Source organism: Equus quagga, chromosome 7 (genome assembly GCF_021613505.1).
Source record: "Equus quagga isolate Etosha38 chromosome 7, UCLA_HA_Equagga_1.0, whole genome shotgun sequence".
In the NCBI taxonomy this organism is placed as follows: domain Eukaryota; kingdom Metazoa; phylum Chordata; class Mammalia; order Perissodactyla; family Equidae; genus Equus; species Equus quagga.
Genome location: NC_060273.1, coordinates 9,793,392 through 9,807,732, shown reverse-complemented (window position 1 = coordinate 9,807,732; position 14,341 = coordinate 9,793,392). Strand labels below are relative to the sequence as shown.

Here is a 14,341-nt window from a genome sequence, read left to right as displayed (position 1 = left end):
CTTCCTGCTGACCAGGGTCAGCTACCCCTATAAGGGTGGTGATTCCCTTTCTCTCCTGCTCGCCTGGGCACAGGTGTCCAAAGGGTCCTGGCACAGCTGGTACTTCAACGGGACCCTCGCTGTGTCCTCAGTCAAGAGTGTGCCCACTATGGGGACCAGGACCTACAACTTGATAGAGCCTAGACTTGCAGAGACAGGAAGCAGAGAATCCCCCAGAGGATCGTTGCAAGTGACGGGGAGTGGAGGCCCTCCTGCTTCTGTCCCTTGCTTCCCAGACCCATGTACTCTCCTGCTGGGGACATGGCACCATCGGGAGGTCTCTGATTTAATACATGTGTCGCATCCTGAAGGATGAAGGCCCTTGTTTCACAGTGTTGCATATGAGCTGGCGTTCCAGCTACACCCTTAGACGGCCATTCCAATAGTCTTTGTGACCAGCTGCTTCTGGATGGTACAGAATATAATCTGACCATGGGTCCACTCCTGTGCCTCCTTCATTGTGAAGCAGGTTCCTGCTCGAATGCTCTGTTGTATGGGATTCTGTGCCCATGGATCGGGCATTCCATAAGCCTCCAGATGGTGGTACTGACAGAATCTCCCAGCTGGAAAGGCCAAGCCACATCCAGACTAACCCAGGATAGACAGGAATCCCTGTGAGGATACACCACTGGCAGCAGCTGGAGCCATTCAGCCCCACTCCCTGCAGCGGGAGCTCTGAGCAGCGCGTGTTCATGACTGTGCAACTCCTTTAAATAGGGTGGAAGGAAGAAGATGCTGCAGGACTTGTGCTCAGAGGAGTTGTGGGTTGAACTGCTTACCCTGAAAAGATACATGGACATCCTAACCTCTTCTACCTATGAGCGTGACCTTATTTGGAAATAGGGTCTTTGCAGATGTTATCAATTAAAATGAGGTCATCCTGGATTAGGGTGGGCGCTAACCCATTGGCTGGTGTCCTTCTAAGAAGAGGGAAATTTGCACATAGACAGACACAAAGAAGAATGCCATGTGAAGACAGAGGCGAGGTTGGAGTGATGCATCTGCAAAGCAAGGAATGCCAAGGATGGCTGGCAGCCTCCAGAAGCTAGAAGAAGCAAGGAAGGATTCTCCTGAAGGTTGGCTCCTCCAGAAGGAGCCAACCCTGCCAACACCTTGATTTCAGACATCTAGAACTGTGAAAGGATAAATTTGTGTTGTTTTAAGCCACCAAGTTTGTGGCGCATTGTGATGGCAGCCCTGGGACATGAACACAAAAGGTGATATTTAGCCTGAGACCCACCAGATCGAGAGAAGGCAGCTGTGCAGGCCCCCTGGAAATAGTGTGCCTGGCAAAGGAAGACCAAAGGTAATGCCCCTCAGGCCAGGAGGGATGCAAGCAGGCTGGAGGACCTGAAAGAGGACCTGTGTGACTGGAGCCTGTTGGAGCTGAGAATGGAGACGTGAGCAGCCCACAGACCAGGTAGGACCCAGGTAGTGGACTGGGACCGAGGATTTTAGACCCAGTGCATTGGGAAACCATCAGTGTTGGTTTTTTTTTAAGATTTTAGTTTTTCCTTTTTCTCCCCAAAGCCCCCTGGTACATAGTTGTCTATTCTTCGTTGTGGGTCCTTCTAGTTGTGGCTTGTGGGACGCTGCCTCAGCGCGGTTTGATGAGCAGTGCCATGTCCGCGCCCTGGATTCGAACCAACGAAACACTGGGCCGCCTGCAGCGGAACGCGCGAACTTAACCACTCGGCCACGGGGCCAGCCCCGCCATCAGTGTATTTTAAGCAGGGGAGCATTATGACCCAATTTAGCATAAAAACTATTTCACTTAACTCCATTGTGACGTGGAACATAGATTTGGTGCTAAACTGTGAAATTTTGGGTTTTTTTCCTAATGACACCATATTAGCCTAAATTCCTTGGAAAACAGAATCTTAGCCCAGCATGAAAGTGCTAATGCTTTATTTGGAACGTGGAAACAGGGCAGCAAGGTGAAAAACAGGGGAGTGAAGCGATGGAGGAGGTGAAGTAATGGAACTAGTGAGTGGTATGAGCTGAACTGTGTCCCCCAAAATTCATATGTTCGAGTCCTAAACTGCCCCCCCACCTCAGTACCTCAGATTGTGACTGTATATGGAGATTGGCTGTTTAAAGAGGTAATTAAGTTAAAATGAGGTCATTAGGGTGGGGCCCTAATCCAGTCTGAATGACGTCCCTACAAGAAGAGACACCAGGGATGCACACACACAGAGGAAAGGCACTGTGAAGACAAAGTGAGAAGGCGCTGTCTGCAAGCCGAAGAGATGCCTTGGGAGAAACCCAACCTGTGACACCTTGGTCTTGGACTTCCAGCCTACAGACCTGTGAGAAAGCAAGTTTCTCTTGTTTAAGGCCTCCAGTCTATAGTATTTTATCATGGCAGCCCCAGCAGACTAAGACGATGAGTTGCCTCAGCAACTCGGTGTTCTTCACTGGGAGTTTACCCTGAACTGGTTTGCCTCCTGCTGCTGCATTGGCAGCCACATGAGATAGCGGTATTTCATCCAGGTCTGAAAATGACAGGAGGAGCCAGAAACCCCACACTTCCAATCGGTTGACCTGACTTCAGGGATGGGTCCAGGACTCCCAAGGCAAGTGACTAGTCAGATCCAGGTCGAGCGAGTGACTGAGGTTCCAGGAGAAGGACACTGAGGTCATGTGAGCAGGTACATACTGTGTGTCACTATAAATGCCTGTCTCTCGGGGTGGTTGTGAGAATTAAATAGAAGAGTGTCTGCAATGGGTAAACAAAATGTGGGCTATCCACGCAATGGAATGTTATTTAGCCTTAAGAAGGAAGGAAACTCTGACACATGCTACAATGTGGAACTTTGAGGACGTTATGCTAAGTGAAAGAAGCCAGTCGCAAAGAGAGAAATACTGTGTGATTCCACTTACGTTCAGCGCCTAGAGTAGTCAACTTCATAGATTCAGAAAGCAGAATGGTGGTTGTTAGGGGCTGGGTGAGGGGAGAATGGGGAGTTATTGTTTAAAGAGTACAGAGTTTCAGTTTGGGAAGATAAAAAGAGTTTGGAGATGGATGGTGGTGATGGTTGCGCAACAATGTGAATGTTCTCAATGCCACTGAACTATACATTTAAAAATGGTTAAGATGGTAAATTTTACATTGTTTTCCTTTTACCACAATTTTTAAAAATTAATGTCTGCAAAGCATTTAGACAATGTCTGACTTACAGTAAACACTGGAAAAATGGTAGCCTTTGTTTTTCTTATTTTTATGAAAGTACCTCACAGTATCTGGTACATGGTAGGCATGCAATAAATACTTGTTGAATTGAATTAAAGAATATCAGGTACTAAACAAGTAGGATATACTATTCTTCTTTGTTGCAAGTTAGAACACAGCATCCGTTTGTTTAGATGACTGGTGCCTTCTGGGAAAGAAATTGACCATTATTCATCTTTGTACCTTCTTCTCCCTCACCTAGCAAATGCTTCGAACATGGTGGGCTTCTGAAAGGTGCTTGTTGAGTAAGTATATATTCTGTTGTAGAGTACTAGTCTGAAACTCTGCTATACAGTTGCCATTCCAGCTGGGTCTTCTCCTGCCCTCACCTTCCCCCAGCATCCATGCATCTTCCCCCAGTAGTGGCTGTTTGGAATCCATCCCTGCCTCGTTCCGTTTGATCCATTCAATATCTCATCATCAAATTTCTATTGAGTGCCAGCTGTTTGTTGGACCCTGTGCAAGGCTCTGGAGACAGAGCAGTGAAGAGAATGTTTGTAGTCTTTGCCCTCATGGAGCTCAGCATTGCGGAGAAGAAAGGCAATGACCAAGTCGTTAATTACAAATGGTTCTCTACAAGTGATGGGGTATTCTGCAGAGATGTCATAGGAGACTTTTTCGTCTACCGTCCACCCAGCAGGAAGAGACACATTAGCATTCTCTTTATATTAGAAACACTAATGTTTTCACACCAGAACTTTTAGGTACTTTTAATCAACCACAATCCCTTTTAGTCTAAATTAGATTGAACAAGTTCTCATTAAAATGTGATTTGGAGACATAAAGTTCATTAGGAAGATGATTATACATCAGAATGCCAAGAGGAATGATTTAATCTCTTCTCCAGATCATCCCATTTAGGATTTTTTTTTTAATTCAATGAAATCAGTATTTGACACAACAGTTCGAAAAATGAAAAGTGGAGGATGTGTCTGAATACAAACTGACGCTCAGATTTAAGATCTTCAAAATGTTCTCTAAAACTACACGAGGGGGTCGAGTTTCCAGGCAAGATGAAGGAAGCACTCTCCCCCTTATCTCTCCCACGGGGGCAGAATGCGAGGGCACACACACAGACATGGGAGAGAAGGATGGATGGGCAGAGTGTGCTGTTTGGCAGGCTGGCTGCCTGAGGCATCCTTTCTACCCTCCCAGGTTGTAGCACTTTGGCCAAAAGCCTCTCTGTTTCTCCTACTAACTTTTAGGAGAATTTCCAATTTTAATAAATCATAAAAACCAGCACGCCCATTCTGCTGGGAGCTCCCCGGGGCTAGCTACTATCAAGGCAGGCATGTGCATATTTTCGTTTTCAATCATTTACTCTCTCCCCTCCTGGCACTATTTTTAAAACTCTCCAAATCAAACAAAAGCAGCTTCAGAAAAGCAGCTGACCACATCACTGTTTGGTTCAATTCTACAGAAGCCTGACTTTTTGAAAGAAAGCTTTTTTACAAAAAAGGTTCTTACTAATTTAGCCTTTCAAATCAATGAGAACTTCCAGTCTTATTAAATAGCTAGTGTTTTAGTGAGAGTTCAGAGTCAATGGGAAGATAGTTACAACATTTAAATTCATTTCACTGATGGGCCTTGTTTTAGCAGCTAATAGATATTCCATTTACCCTGTGCTTGATTCCCCAAATCTGATGAGCTATAATAAAATTATGAATATATGAATAATTTGCACACATTAAATTTTGGAATTGCTCTGATATGTGTTACCATGCATTTTAAACTTCTTTTTGGAGGTTTCCTGATTGAGAGTTTTTCACAAATGGAGAGCATCATTTCTGAGCCATGATTAAAATGAATTCCTTTTTTTCTATATTTAAGCTTATGTCTTTGGTGCAAATGATACGATTTTAATATAACTGTGAGCCTACTTTAAGTTTTTCACTTAATGTATTTTCATTGTGTATATAATGATATGCAAACTCAGGCTTCCAAAATAGATGTCTTTTCCAAACTTCAGCAGGCCCAAATGCTAGGCAAACTCTGCTTTTTCATCACTTTAACAGTTATCGGGCAAGCCAGCTTTGAACATGTGATTTTTCAAACGCCTTTCCCCATCTTAACAAAGGACTCATTTTATATAGTCTTGGGTCTCTAGCCTCACTCCCGGACAAACGCCGACCGTAAGAGTGAAAGCTGGCATTCCCAGGGCTCTTGTGATGTGCTGGGGGTTGTGCTACGAGATTTGCATCGATTCTCAGTTAATCTTCACAGCAACCTGGTAAGGGAGGTGCGGTTGTTGCTCCATTCCACAGAAGAGGAGACTGAGGCTGCGCAGGAAACTTTACAGAGCATGCCCAAGGCCCGACAGCGAGGATAGGGTGGGGGGGAAAGAATAAAGAGATCAGATTGGTATTAAAAAAAAAAAAAAAGGAGAAAAAGTTAAACAGCAAGGAGATCAGGTGGAAGGATCTTGCAATAACTCAGAGGGAGATGATGAGCTAAAGAAGTGGGAGCAGTAAACTCGATGCAGACGAGGAACACAGGCCCAGCTGAAGCTGGCAAGATGCTGTGGCTGACTGTGTGGGGCGATGAATCATCCAGAAATATTTGCATGCTTTCTATGTGTGAGACACACAGCTTGGCACTAGGGACACAAATGAGAATAAAGACGTAAAAGTCTTCTCGATTGGAAGAAAAATCGTAAACAAATAAGCAAACAAAATCATTACCAACTGTGTTAGTTTCCCAGGTAACAAATTACCACAACTCAGTGGCTTAAAACAACAGAAATTGATTTTCTCACAGTTCTGGAGCACAGAAGCCTGAAATCAAGGTGTTGGCAGGGTTGGCTCCTTCTGGGGGCTCAGGGCAGAATCCTTCCTTGCTTCTACTTTCTGGAGGCTGCCAGCAATCCTTGGTGTTCTTTGGTTTATAGACGCGTCACTCCAAACTCTGCCTCTGTCTTCACGCGGCGTTCTTTCTTGTGTCTGTCTATATGCAAATTTCCCTCTTCTTATAAGGACACCAGCCAATGGATGAATGCCCACCCTAATTCAAGATGACCTCATCTTAACTTGATTGTGTGTACAAAGACCCTGTTTCCAAACAAGGCCACATTCACAGGTACCTGTGGTTACAACTTGGACTTATCTTTTTAGGGGACATAATTCAACCCAGTGATAAATTATAGGAAGGAAATGAAAAAGACGCTATTACTTTAAAAGAAAGGGACATCTGCTTAGATGATCAGGAAAGGCTTCCCTGAGGGACTAACACTCCAGCAGAGTCCCAAAAGGTAAGGACCAGGCTCATAGAAGTCCCCACAGAAGAAGGCGGAAGTACAAATGCCAGGGGGCTGGATGGAGGTGGCAACTAAAAGAAAGCCAGTGAGCCTGCAACAAAGTCCAGCAAAGAGAGGTGGGCAGGCAGGGACCGGTTCACTGGGGGACTTGGAGTCCAAGAAATGGAGTTTGGATTCCTCCTGTGTGCAATGGGAAGAAAGCCATGGATAGATTTTAAGCAAATAGTGACACGGTCTGATTTGTGTTTTTAAAAGCTCACTCTGCCTGTGTTGTGAGAACCGACTGCAGTGGGGAAAGAGGGGAAGCTGCAGACAGTTAAGAGGGGATTTCTGGGGGCTGGGCCCGTGACCGAGTGGGTAAAGCTCAGTGTGCTCTGCTTCAGCAGCCTGGGCTCACGGATCTTGGATGTGGACCTACTCCACTCATCAGCCATGCTGTGGAGGCACCCCACATATGAAGTAGAGGAGGATTGGCACAGATGTTAGCTCAGGGCTATCAGATGAAGGGTGAGGTCACAAACTCACTGAAGGGACTGGGGTTGGGGTGGGGGGTGGGGTCTCAGTGCAAAATGATGACTGAGCCTTGACACATGTCAAAACTCACATGTGGAAATCTCCCTGTCATGTGCTTTTATTTAATGGGGCTGAGTGGTGTAGGGAAGGAAAAATAATTTTCTCTCCACCTTCTAGGTTCTTGGCTGAGACCTCCTGTAATAAAAGACAGATTAACTGGAGAAAAACAAATTTAATTATGCACATATGCAGGTATGGGAGCCCCACAAAGATGTGTGACTCCAAGACGCGCCCAGAGCAGGAAGCTTTGATACCTTTTAGACAAGGAAACAATAAATTTGTGAAGAAATAATGTGGCAGAGGGGTGTGGGCTAGGGGTAGTAAATGGTGAAAAATTAACAAGGTTTGTTTGTGCAGCCGTCTTGGCCCTGAGTTCCCCGTCTCTGGTGATGAAGATGCCTTTTATCCTCCTGGTACAGGGAGAGTCCCTCTCACATGGGAGGTTTATCTCCTGCTTTCAGGGGGACAAAGGAATGTCTTTCTTCCACTGGCTGCTTCTCGAGTAATTTTAACTCAAAATAATCAGTATGCCAAAGTGGCATGTTTGGGATGACATAGTCTGAATGCCTACAGTGGGAACAATGAAATCCTGTCCCTGGTCATTATCTAACACAAGACTCAGCAGGGCAAATCCCTATCTTTCCCATTGGCATTCGGTAGTTCCCCTGGGGCTCAGAGTCCTGGTGATGCGGCCAGAGCCTGTAGAGTCAGGCTGCCGGCTACGTTTCTAGGCAGACAGCTGCTGTGATCTCCAGGCTGAGGAACAGCCACTCTGGATGTTGCTGCACCCCTGTGGGTTCCTGGTGTGGGGACTGGAATTGGCCACCCCAAGATATGTCTCTTTGGCATGATGATTATTTGAGGCTAGTTACTTTGCAGACAGGAAAGCAACTGAAAAGTAGAATTTACTTACCCTTTGTAAGAGACATTTACATTGTAAAGGAACTCTCCATCTGTAAAGATATCTCCCTCTGTACCAGGAAGAAGGGGAGATGACCTTGTCTCTAGAAACTCTTAATCAATGCCAAAGGCAAGGACTTAAATCTGCATTTGTTTACTGTACTTGTGCGGGAATCGCCCATGATCGACTCCCCCTCCACCCGCAACATTCTCCTTTGTCTTTAGATATTTAAGTGGTGGTTTCGGCCATTTTGGCGAGTTGCTCAGCTTGCCTGACCTCTCCCATGTAGACATGTTATAAAGCTTTGTTTAATTTTCCCCTGCTATTCTGTCTCATGTGAATTTAATTCGTTCTCCGGCCAGACGAACCCACATTAGGTAGAGGAGAAGTCTTCCTCCCCTACCGGCTTCTCAGCTCCTGAGGATTAGCAGCCATCTTGGCAAGAATTGGTACTGTGTGAGTGAGGAGGAGAGCCAGCTGTGAAGCCCAGGGTGGCTGCCCCACCCCCTCAGTGCCCAGGACCCCTGGGGTGAAGCCAGCTAAGGATGGAGACTGGGAGCCTGTCAGGAGCAAGAGGATTTTTCAGAAACTGGCCTGGGAGATTTCCAGGGCAGGCCCTGGACACCAATATGAGGTCCATTACTCAGCCATTTACCCTCCTGAGGACTGTGCTTGAGATCATTTTCCATCCTGATGGCTACTGAGAGCAGTTCCCCAGGGAGTAACCATTTTTGAGAGGCAACGTGGGTTAGTGACAAGAGCCCACAAAGCGGGACTCACACCCTGGTTCTCCCACTTACGGGCTGAGAGACCTTGAGCAATTCTCTTTCCCTCCCTGAGTCTCAGGGGCTCTGCTGTGAAATAGATGGAGCTCCCCACCAGCCAGATGAGCCCATCAAGATGAGATTGTGGGGGAGAAATGCCCATCAACTTGGGTATTGTTCAAGGAAGCAACATCCAAATGGGAGAGGGCAGAGGAAAGATTCCTGCATGATTCACGGACTGACAACAATTTCCTGCCTGCCTTTGGGATGAATAAAAAATAAGTGAAAAGTGATGGGCGAAGCAAAGTTTTCGGGTCTGTGGGGATCCTGCAGTGGACAAAAGAGCCCTGGGGCTGGCTGAGTCATCCATGTGGTTTTTTCCTGTCTGCAAAACAAGAATAGAGCTCCAGAGAAGGGGCACATGGATTCTGATTAGACATTTGCCCCTGAGCGGCCTCCAAGAGGAATGCTTCCCAACAGCATTGGTAGGTAACTTTCCATTGCTGCTATCTAGAAGAACCGAGAGGAGATATGGTGAATTTCTTGTCCAAAGAGAGCCTCTCTTTAAATCCTGAAATCTTTACGGATGAAAAGATTTACATCAAAATAACACAGAAGAAGTGGAAGTGGGTGGGAGGTAGAATAGACTAGTCGGTCTGAGGGGATGGGTGATTGGTTCATGGGAGATTTTTTTTTTAATCAATAAATGTTTGTTGTTTTTAAATAATAAAAAGTTTAAAAAAATAATATCCAATACCCAAAAGGTGTCAAAAGACTTTTTAAAGTTAATATTCTGTAACTGACCTATTCCACTTTTAGAAAATTAGCATAAAGAGATGCAATGCAGGTTAGTGGGAAGAGCGGTGTCATTTATAATAGTAAAAAATTGGAAACAACCAAAATGTCTAGCAATAAGAGACTGCTTAAAAATTATGGTAGGCCCATTCAGTAGAATGTAGGCAGCCGTTAAAAAAATGATGTAAAAACAATTGTTGGTGCATCAATAACCAATCTATAGATAAGAAAGATATTTAATGAGCTAATGTTGAGGACAAGCCCGGAAGTACCATCGCCACCAGGGCAGAAAGCACCCCAGAGAAGTGTGGTTGACAGCATGGTTATATACCATTTCAGAACGAAGAACATATGTCAGGCATGACAGGAATGCAATTATTTTCCCCAAGTCACAAGGAGATGTTTTGCCGAAGTTTAGCACATACACAGCAGGTCAACTTGACCTTGGTTCTCTGAGAAGAAAACTCATCTTCAAAGAAGTGATGGTATTGGCGTCAGAGAAAAGGAGACACCCATCCCTCTCTTTAAAGAGGGCATTCTTTGCTTCGGGAAAATGTTTGAAGCGGATGCACAGTGCATGTTCGCTGGGCCAGAAGTCAGGCTGCTCTGGAAAAAAGAAGTTTTAGGCCAAATCAGAGTTAAACCAGAATACTTCCTCCATATGCCTCAATATGTGAAAACATTATTATTTTTATCACAAATAATAAACTAAGAAAAGATATTTGCATTTCAAATTATAAAGGGATAATTTCCATAACATAAAAGGCACTTTCAGGTCAACAGGTCACAAGAAAGAAAAGACAAAGAATATCAAAAAGAAATGTGTGTGAATGCACTGATAAGCAAAGATCACAATTTGATAACACATTACACTGGGAATGAAAATTAGCAAAACCTCTGAGGAGAGAATTTAGCAATATCCACTGATATTGCTATATCTGTATCTATAGCAATATCTATTGCTAAATTGGCCCGGTAATGCCACCTCTAGCAATTTCTTCAATATGCATAAAACAAAGGATGAACAAGGTTATTCACTGCGGCATTGTTTGTGACAGCAAAAGACTGGAAACAACCTAAATGTCCATCAGTAGGAGACTGGTTAAATAAATTGGGGTGGAACAAAGTCAGCAGAAGCATGAACAGGGACTGGAAGTGACCATGAGAACATGGGAACCCAGCCATTCCTAATCCTAACCTGGCCCTAAGAATTTACACACAATGGATTTGGGGTTCAAGCCTGTCTTTTCTAGATTCCAAGGGGCAGAGAGACCCTAAATAGCATTTAGGGGCATGTAAACACTAAAGTAGATTTTTGTGTTCTAACATGGAAAGATGGCCCCCAATACATAACTAAGTGGGTGTGGGGCGGGGGGAGTCAAAGAATAGTATTAAGGTGTGATCTCATGTCCATCTAAAATTTAAATATCATGTATATATGTTAGTATATGCATGGAAAAAACTGGAAGGGGAGGAGTATACAGCAAGCCATGAAAGCAGTTATTAAGCACCTAGTATATGCTTGATGCTGAGAACATACAGATAAATAAGAATTTAGAATGTGAATTCCATGAAGGAAAAGAAATTTGCTGTTTTGTCCCAGGGCCTGGTACATAATATATACTCTGCAAATATACATGGGATGGAAAGGGAAGAAAGGAGAGAAGCGGGAGTGAGGGATGGAGTCCCTGCCCCCTAGTAGCTCACAGATGCTCACAGCCTAGTGTGGACACAGATGTGTGAGCAGATGACTTACCTGAGAAGGGACAGAAGCGCAGAGAATCTGGGAGAGAAGAGCCGTAAGTTGTAGCGGCTTTGCATAAACTCTCTCATCCTTATGTCCTCACCCACTTTTGAAGAGAAGAGAAGTCAGTTCCCGAGTCACGGCCATGGAGCCCATTTTCAAACCCCAAACTGAATCAGCTGCAAGGAGCCCTCTTCTTGCAGGACCACGCTGGCCCCGCAAATGAGAACCAGATTATCCAGGCTGAGTTGGGAGCCGAAGGGCTGGTGATGAATACCTCCAAACTGGATCTCAGAGAACCAGAAACTCTTGGAAAACGACACGTTTTGTCAATTTCCAGGGGAGATTGGCTTCAGACAACTCAAAGGTGACACCCAATGTCGCTATGGGGAACTACACAGAACTCCTAAGTAGTGGTTCCAGAAGAAGGAGGGATGATGGATGCTTGCCTTTCACTGTTTTCCAGCTAGCCCCGTGAGGTTCTTAGAGAGGCCATACTAAACAGGGAGAGCAGGCCAGGACTACGTGAAAAGATCCTCTGACTCAAAAGCCAGCCCCAAACGAGAGAAACACATGCTTCTTGGGGTTGCTCTAGCTTTTCTCTGCCTGAATAAGCTGTTGATGATTTCGTTACTGGGTTCTTCTCTGATTCCTTTCTGACAGCATTTGCTTAATGACCGTTGCATTTGAATAGCAGAAGCTGCAAGAGGAGACGCCGATTCAAGCTAAAAACTTTGCCAAGAGTAACATTTGCAGAGGGCCCTGGAGTGGTCCGGAGCTGGGCAGGAACCTCTGCTCTGCCTCTTCCCAGCTATGGAGCCCTGGACGCCCCCCTTCACCTCCCTGAGCTTTGTTTTCTCACTTGCAAAATGCAGATGGTGATACCTATTTTGCAAGATTGCCAGGTAGATTAAATGAGAACGCCTATGTGCATATAGTAAAATAGAAAGAGCTTACTAAGTATTGACGACGCTGCTATTATGGGTAATATTTTCTGAGCCCTGATTAAGCTTTACCAAGCCTTTGACACACACTGCCTTTTTTAATCCTCACAACAACCCTATGAAGCAGCTAATATTTCTGTCCCCCATTGTGTAGGTGGAAAAAACTGAGGTCCGGAGAGAATGTTCAAGTTATCTACTGTCAAGTGGCCAAGCTGGGATTCAAATCCAGGCCATCGACTTCAGAGCGCCCGCCGTGAATCAATTCTATAGTGGCTCCAATGTGTAATTGTTAAGGAGACCATTCAAAATTAAATGTACCCAATTATAAAATGGGCAAAGGATCTGAATAGCCACTCCTCCAAGGAAGACATGCGAATGGCCAATAAGCACGTGAAAAGATGCTCAACATCATTAGCCATCAGAGAACTGCAAATCAAAACCACTCCAGTTCCACCAGGATGGCCATCAAAACAGCCTAACTAGTAACAACAGCAACAGCAATGGAAAATGACAAGCCTTGGGGAGGATCTGGAGAAATGGGAACCCTCGTACATTGCTGGTGGGAATGTCAAATGGTGCAGCTGCTTCGGAAGACAAACTGGCCGTTCCTCAAAAGAGTTACTATATGACCCAGCAATTCCACTCCTAGGCATGTACCCAAAAGAAGTGAAACATGTCCACACAAAAACCTGTACACGAATGTTCATAGCAGCAGTACTGTCTATACTCACATTACTCTCTGTTCATAGCCAAAAGTATCAGTAACCCAAATGTCCATCCTTTGATAAACGGGTAAAGAAGATGTGGTCTATCCGTACAATGGAATATTAGTCAGCTGTAAAAAGGAATGAACTATGATGCATACTATAGCATGGATGGGCCATGAAAACATCTTGCTCAGTGAAAGAAGCCAGTGACAAAGGACTGCATATCATTAGATTCTGTTTATATGAAACGTCCAGAACAAGCAAATCCATAGAGATAGAAAGTAAGATTAGTGGCTACCAGTGGCTGGGGAGTAGATATTGGGAGGAAATGGGGAGTGAGTATAGGGTGTCTTTTGGCGATGATGAAAATGTTCTAAAATTGAGTGCAGTGATGGTTGCTCAATTCTGAATATACAAAAGAATTCTTCACTTGTTCACTTTAAATGTGGGAATTTATGGTATGTGAATTATATCTAAATAAAGTTTTTTTGTAAAAAAAATTCAATGTAGAAGTAAATTTTGAGACTTTTCTATTTGTCACATAGCTCACACACATCAGGTAATCCTTACTGAGATACACATCACAATTTTTACTCTAGAAAAGCAGAGTTGCACGGACCAGGTCCCAGAACAGATACCAGTTGAAAAACCCAGGATTCACCAGTGAATGACCCAATTCATTCCAGCCACGTGCCAGACCCAGAGTCAGTTACCTGAGGGCTGGGGGGCTGGGCCAAGCCTATTTGGACATGTAGTGCTGGTCTCCCTTCCGGCTACTTCAGTTAAATCGCTCACAGCCTGTCTTTATCGGTCTTGACAGTGGTGTTCTACTGTCTCAATGACAGATCTGCCAGGTTCATGCTCTTGCAGAACTCACGTGGGGTGTCACATGGCGTATGATGTAGTAGCTGATTTCTTGTTCTTTGGACCGTCCCGCCCCGTTTCTAACTGATATGATACAATTTCTTCCGGGCTCTGGGAAGTTGGAGGAGGGGAACATGCCTTTACCCTGACCCTCACCCCTCTTTATCATCAATTAACCTTCCAGATGCTTAGCCCCACTTAACACTGAGAACCTCCTCCCCAGAGTCCAAATGAAACTTACCAAGCATCAATGTCTAGTCCGTTCAGCCTGCTATAACCAAATACCACAAACTGGGTAGTTTGTAAATAACAGAAATTTGTTGCTCACGGTTCTGGAGGCTGGAAGTCTGAGGTCAGGGTGCCAGCGTGTTCAGATGAGGGTCGCAGACTTCTTGTTGTGTCCTCACACGGCAGAAGGAGAAGGGGTCTCTCTGGGATCTCTTTTATAAGGGCACTAATCCCATTCACAAGGGTTTACCCTCACGACGTAAGCACCTCCCAAACGCCCCACCACCTCCTACCATC

The 14,341-nt window shown here is 44.9% G+C and overlaps 1 long non-coding RNA gene across 2 annotated transcripts in view; it reads left to right on the top strand.

Annotated features, from left to right (window-relative positions):
- LOC124241462 (uncharacterized) overlaps positions 1–13,466 on the top strand; it is a 30,802-nt gene extending 17,336 nt beyond the window's left edge. The window contains exons 2-3 of one of the 2 annotated variants that reach the window (XR_006889223.1): positions 3,474–3,516; positions 12,400–13,466. This is a non-coding gene — a long non-coding RNA (uncharacterized LOC124241462). Of the gene's footprint in view, positions 1–3,473; positions 3,517–8,360; positions 9,427–12,399 lie in introns of those variants that run through there. The other variant, XR_006889224.1, reaches the window with a different exon arrangement.
- Positions 13,467–14,341: the final 875 nt, after the last annotated feature.